Source organism: Schistocerca gregaria, unplaced genomic scaffold (genome assembly GCF_023897955.1).
Source record: "Schistocerca gregaria isolate iqSchGreg1 unplaced genomic scaffold, iqSchGreg1.2 ptg000229l, whole genome shotgun sequence".
Taxonomy (NCBI): domain Eukaryota; kingdom Metazoa; phylum Arthropoda; class Insecta; order Orthoptera; family Acrididae; genus Schistocerca; species Schistocerca gregaria.
In genome coordinates this window covers 4,326,319-4,333,416 of record NW_026061748.1, presented here as the reverse complement: position 1 = coordinate 4,333,416, position 7,098 = coordinate 4,326,319, and positions in this window count along the sequence as shown.

Below are 7,098 nucleotides of genomic sequence, written 5' to 3'. Positions count from 1 at the left end.
CGCATACCGCAGCACGCGACATAGCTTTGCAGACGAAAAATGTAACCGTCTCAGAGAGAAAAGCGGCCAATGTGACGATCTGGCTTTAAGTCGATTCGATAACAAATGACGAAAACGGACGGATTTCTCAGGTTTTTACTACATATGAACCCTTTTCATATTCTCCCGTGCAACGCGGCTTCTAATCCTCCTTTCAGGCAAAATCTTAACGTCCTAGGTCATGTCCAAGCCACCAAAGCCGGCTAAAAATCAATAATCGATAACCAAAACTTGAATTGTACTGCTTCTTACTGACTATTGCTTCAGCTTAAAAGCTTCTTATGTGTTCTACTATGGTGCATTTAGAGTTTCCGCATACCGCAGCACGCGACATAGCTTTGCAGACGATAAATGTAACCGTCTCAGAGAGAAAAGCGGCCAATGTGACGATCTGGCTTTAAGTCGATTCGATAACAAATGACGAAAACGGACGGATTTCTCAGGTTTTTACTAAACATGAAACCTTTTCTCATTCTCCCGTGCTACGCGGCTACTAGTCCTCCTTTCATGCAAAATCCTAAGGATTCTACCTCATGTCCAAGGCACCAAAGTCGGCTAAAAATCAATAATCGATAACCAAAAACTTGAATTGTACTGCTTCTTACTGGCGATTCCTTCAACTTAGAAGCTTCTTCTGTGTTCTACTATGATGCTTTTAGAGTCTCCGCATACCGCAGCACGGGACATAGCTTTGCAGACGATAAATGTAACCGTCTCAGAGAGAAAAGCGGCCAATGTGACGATCTGGCTTTAAGTCGATTCGATAACAAATGACGAAAACGGACTGATTTCTCAGGTTTTTACTTTTCACATTCTCCCGTGCAACGGGGCTGCTAGTCCTCCTTTCATGCAAAATCTTAAGTTTCCACCTTATGTCCAAAGCACCAAGGCCGGCTACAAATCAATAATCGATAAACAAAACTTGAATTGTACTGCTTCTTACTGGCTATTGCTTCAACTTAGAAGCTTCTTCTGTGTTCTACTATGGTGCTTTTAATGTCTCCGCATACCGCAGCACGCGACATAGCTTTGCAGACGATAAATGTAACCGTCTCAGAGAAAAAAGCGGCCAATGTGACGATCTGGCTTTAAGTCGATTCGATAACAAATAACGATAACGGACGGATTTCTCATGTTTTTACTACATATGAACCCTTTATCACATTCTCCCGTGCAACGCGGCTGCTAGTCATCCTTTCATGCAAAATCTTACGGTCCTAGGTCATGTCCAAGCCACCAAACCCGTCTAAAAAGTGAATAATCGACAACTAAAACTTGAATTGTACTACTTCTTACTGGCTATTGCTTAAACTTAGAAGCTTCTGCTGTGTTCTACTATGGTGCTTTTAGGGTCTCCGCATACCGCACCACGCGACATAGCTTTGCAGACGATAAATGTATCCGTCTCAGAGAGAAAAGCGGCCAATGTGACGATCTGGCTTTAAGTTGATTCGATAACGAATGACGATAACGGACGGATTTCTCAGGTTTTTACTACATATGAACCCTTTATCACATTCTCCCGTGCAACGCGGCTGCTAGTCCTCCTTTCATGCAAAATCTTATGGTCCTAGGTTATGTCCAAGCCACCAAAGCTGGCTAAAAAGTGAATAATCGACAACTAAAACTTGAATTGTACTACTTCTTACTGGCTATTGCTTCAACTTAGAAGCTTATTCTGTGTTCTACTATGGTGCTATTAGTGTCTCCGTATACCGCAGCACGCGACATAGCTTTGCATACGATAAATGTAACCGATTCAGAGAGATGAGCGGCCAATGTGACGATCTGGCTTTAAGTCGATTCCAAAACAAATGACGAAAACGGACGGATTTCTCAGATTTTTACTACATATGAACCCTTTTCACATTCTCCCGTGCAACGCGGCTGCTAGTCCTCCTTTCATGCATAATCTTAAGGTTCCACCTCATGTCTATGGCACCAAAGCCGGCTAAAAATCAATAATCGATAACCTAAACTTGAATTGTACTGCTTCTTACTTACTATTGCTTCAACTTAGAAGATTCTTCTGTGTTCTACTATGGTGCTTTTAGAGTTTCCGCATACCGCAGCACGCGACATAGCTTTGCAGACGATAAATGTAACCGTCTCAGAGAGAAAAGCGGCCAATGTGACGATCTGGCTTTAAGTCGATTCGATAACAAATGACGAAAACGGACGGATTTCTCAGGTTTTTACTACATATGAAACCTTTTCATATTCTCCCGTGCAACGCGGCTGCTAGTCCTCCTTTCATGTAAAATCTTAAGGTCCTAGGTCATGTCCAAGCCACCAAAGCCGGCTAAAAATCAATAATCGATAACCAAAACTTGTATTGTACTGCTTCTTACTGACTATTGCTTCAACTTAGAAGCTTCTTATGTGTTCTACTATGGTTCTTTTAGAGTTTCCGCATACCGCAGCACGCGACATAGCTTTGCAGACTATAAATGTAACCGTCTCAGAGAGAAAAGCGGCCAATGTGACGATCTGGCTTTAAGTCGATTCGATAACAAATGACGAAAACGGACTGATTTCTCAGGTTTTTACTTTTCACATTCTCCCGTGCAACGGGGCTGCTAGTCCTCCTTTCATGCAAAATCTTAAGGTTCCACCTTATGTCCATAGTAACAAGAACGGCTAAAAATCAATAATCGATAACCAAAACTTGAATTGTACTGCTTCTTACTGGCTATTGCTTCAACTTAGAAGCTTCTTCTGTGTTTTACTATGGTGCTTTTAGTGTCTCCGCATACCGCAGCACGCGACATAGCTTTGCAGGCGATAAAAGTAACCGTCTCAGAGAGAAGAGCGGCCAGTGTGACGATCTGGCTTTAAGTCGATTCGATAACAAATGACGAAAACGGACGGATTTGTCAGGTTCTTACTACATATGAACGCTTTTCACATTCTCCCGTTCCACGCGGCTGCTAGTCCTCCTTTCATGCAAAGTCTTAAGATTCCACCTTATGCCTAAGGCACCAAAGCCGGCCAAAAATCAATAATCGATAACCAAAACTAGAATTGTACTGCTTCTTACTGGCTATTGCTACAACTTAGAAGCTTCTTCTATGTTCTAATATTGTGCTTTTAGTGTCTCCGCATACCGCAGCACGCGACATAGCTTTGCAGACGATAAATGTAACCGTCTCAGAGAGAAAAGCGGCCAATGTGACGATCTGACTTTAAGTCGATTCGATAACAAATGACGAAAACGGACGGAGTTCTCAGGTTTTTACTACATATGAACACTTTTCACATTCTCCCGTGCAACACGGCTGCAAGTCCTCCTTTGATGCAAAATTTTAAGGTCATAGGTCATGTCCAAGCCACCAAAGCCGGCTAAAAAGTGAATAATCGACGCCTAAAACTTGAATTGTACTACTTCTTACTGGCTATTACTTCAACTTAGAAGCTTCTTCTGTGTTCTACTATGGTGCTTTTAGTGTCTCCGCATACCGCAGCACGCGACATAGCTTTGCAGACGATAAATGTAACCGTCTCAGAGAGAAAAGCGGCCAATGTGACGATCTGGCTTTAAGTCGATTCGATAACAAATGACGAAAACGGACGGATTTCTCAGGTTTTTACTACATATGAACCCTTTTCACATACTCCCGTGCAACGCAGCTGCTATTCCTCCTTTCATGCAATATCTTAAGGTTCCACCTTATGTCCAAGGCACCAAAGCTGGCTAAAAATCAATAATCGATAACCAAAACTTGAATTGTACTGCTTCTTACTGGCTATTGCTACAACTTAGAAGCTTCTTCTATGTTCTAATATTGTGCTTTTAGTGTCTCCGCATACCGCAGCACGCGACATTGCTTTGCAGACGATAAAAGTAACCGTCTCAGAGAGAAAAGCGGCCAATGTGACGATCTGGCTTTACGTCGAATCGATAACAAATGACGAAAACGGACTCATTTCTCAGGTGTTTACTATATATGATCACTTTTCACATTCTCCCTTGCAACGCGGCTGCTAGTCCTCCTTTCATGCAAAATCTTAAGGTCTTAGGTCATGTCCAAGCCACCAAAGCCGGCTAAAAAGTGAATAATCGAAAACTAAAACTCCAATTGTACTACTTCTTACTGGCTATTAGTTCAACTTAGAAGTTCTCCTGTGTTCTACTATGGTGCTTTTAGTGCCTCCGCATACCGCAGCACCCGACATAGCTTTGCACACGATAAATGTATCCGATTCAGAGAGAAGAGCGCCCAATGTGACGATCTGGCTTTAAGTCGATTCGATAAAAAATGACGGAAACGGACGGATTTCTCAGGTTTTTACTACATATGAACCCTTTTCACATTCTCCCGTGCAACGCGGCTGCTAGTCCTCCTATAATGCAAAATCTTAAGATTCCACCTTATGTCCAAGGCACCAAAGACGGCCAAAGTTCAATAATCGATAACCAAAACTTGAATTGGACTGCTTCTTACTGCCTATTGCTTCAACTTAGAAGCTTCTTCTGTGTTCTACTATGGTGCTTTTAGTGTCTCCGCATACCGCAGCACGCGACATAGCTTTGCAGACGAAAAATGTAACCGTCTCAGAGAGAAAAGCGGCCAATGTGACGATCTGGCTTTATGTCTATTCGATAACAAATGACGAAAACGGACGGATTTCTCAGGTTTTTACTACATATTAACCCTTCTCATATTCTCCCGTGCAACGCGGCTTCTAGTCCTCCTTTCAGTCAAAATCTTAAGGTCCTAGGTCATGTCCAAGCCACCAAAGCCGGGTAAAAATCAATAATTGATAACCAAAAATTGAATTGTACTGCTTCTTACTGACTATTGCTTCAACTTAGAAGCATCTTATGTGTTCTACTATCGTGCTTTTATTGTTTCCGCATACCGCAGCACGCGACATAGCTTTGCAGACTATAAATGTAACCGTCTCAGAGAGAAAAGCGGCCAATGTGACGATCTGGCTTTAAGTCGATTCGATAACAAATGACGAAAACAGACGGATTTCTCAGGTTTTTACTACATATGAAACCTTTTCTCATTCTCCCGTGCAACGCGGCTGCTAGTCCTCCTTTCATGCAAAATCTTAAGGTTCCACCTCATGTCCAAGGCACCAAAGCCGACTAAAAATCAATAATCGATAACCAAAACTTAAATTGTACTGCTTCTTACTGGCGATTCCTTCAACTTAGAAGCTTCTTCTGTGTTCTACTATGGTGCTTTTAGAGTCTCCGCATACCGCATCACGCGACATAGCTTTGCAGACGATATATGTAACCGTCTCAGAGAGAAAAGCGGCCAATGTGACGATCTGGCTTTAAGTCGATTCGATAACAAATGACGAAAACGGACGGATTTCTCAGGTTTTTACTACATATGAACCCTTTTCACATTCTCCCGTGCAACGCGGCTTCTAGTCCTCCTTTCATGCAAAATCTTAAGGTCCTAGGTCATGTGCAAGCCACCAAAGCCGGGTAAAAGTCAATAATCGATAACCAAAACTTGAATTGTACTGCTTCTTACTGACTATTGCTTCAACTTAGAAGCTTCTTATGTCTTCTACTATGGTGCTTTTAGTGTTTTTGCATACCGCAGCACGCGACATAGCTTTGCAGACTATAAATGTAACCGTCTCAGAGAGAAAAGCGGCCAGTGTGTCGATCTGGCTTTAAAACGAATCGATAACAAATGACGATAACGGACGGATTTCTCAGGTGTTTTCTATATATGTACACTTTTCACATTCTCCCGTGCAACGCGGCTGCTAGTCCTCCTTTCATGCAAAATCTTAAGGTCCTAAGTCATATCCAAGCCACCAAAGCCGGCTAAAATGAGAATAATCGACAACTAAAACTTGAATTGTACTACTTCTTACTGGCTATTGCTTAAACTTAGAAGCTTCTGCTGTGTTCTACTATGGTGCTTTTAGGGTCTCCGCATACCGCACCACGCGACATAGCTTTGCAGACGATAAATGTATCCGTCTCAGAGAGAAAAGCGGCCAATGTGACGATCTGGCTTTAAGTTGATTCGATAACGAATGACGATAACGGACGGATTTCTCAGGTTTTTACTAGATATGAACCCTCTTCACAATCTCCCGTGCAACACGGCTGCTAGTCCTCCTTTCATGCATAATCTTAAGGTTCCACCTCATGTCCATGGCACCAAAGCCGGCTAAAAATCAATTTTCGATAACCAAAAACTTGAATTGTACGGCTTCTTACTGGCTATTGCTTCAAATTAGAAGCTTCTTCTGTGTTCTGCTATGGTGCTTTTAGAATCTCCGCATACCGCAGCACGCGACATAGCTTTGCAGACGATAAATGTAACCGTCTCAGAGAGAAAAGCGGCCAATGTGACGATCTGGCTTTAAGTCGATTCGATAACAAATGACGAAAACGGACTGATTTCTCAGGTTTTTACTTTTCACATTCTCCCGTGCAACGGGGCTGCTAGTCCTCCTTTCATGCAAAATCTTAACGTTCTACCTCATGTCCAAGGCACCAAAACCCCCTAAAAATCAATAATCGATAACCAAAACTTGAATTGTACTGCTTCTTACTGGCTATTGCTTCAACTTAGAAGATTCTTCTGTGTTCTACTATGGTGCTTTTAGTGTCTCCGCATACCGCAGCACGCGACATAGCTTTGAAGACGAAAAATGTATCCGTCTCAGAGAGAAAAGCGGCCAATGTGACGATCTGGCTTTAAGTCGATTCGATAACAAATGACGAAAACGGATGGATTTCTCAGGCTTTTACTACATATGAACCCTTTTCATATTCTCCCGTGCAACGCGGCTTCTAGTCCTACTTTCAGGGATAATCCTAAGGTCCTAGGTCATGTCCAAGCCACCAAAGCCGGCTAAAATGTGAATACTCGTCAACTAAAACTTGAATTGCACTACTTCTTACTCGCTATTGCTTCAACTTAGAAGCTTCTTCTGTGTTCTACTATGGTGCTTTTAGTGTCTCCGCATACCGCACCACGCGACATAGCTTTGCAGACGATAAATGTAACCGGCTCAGAGAGAAAAGCGGCCAATGTGACGATCTGGCTTTAAGTCGATTCGGTAACAAAT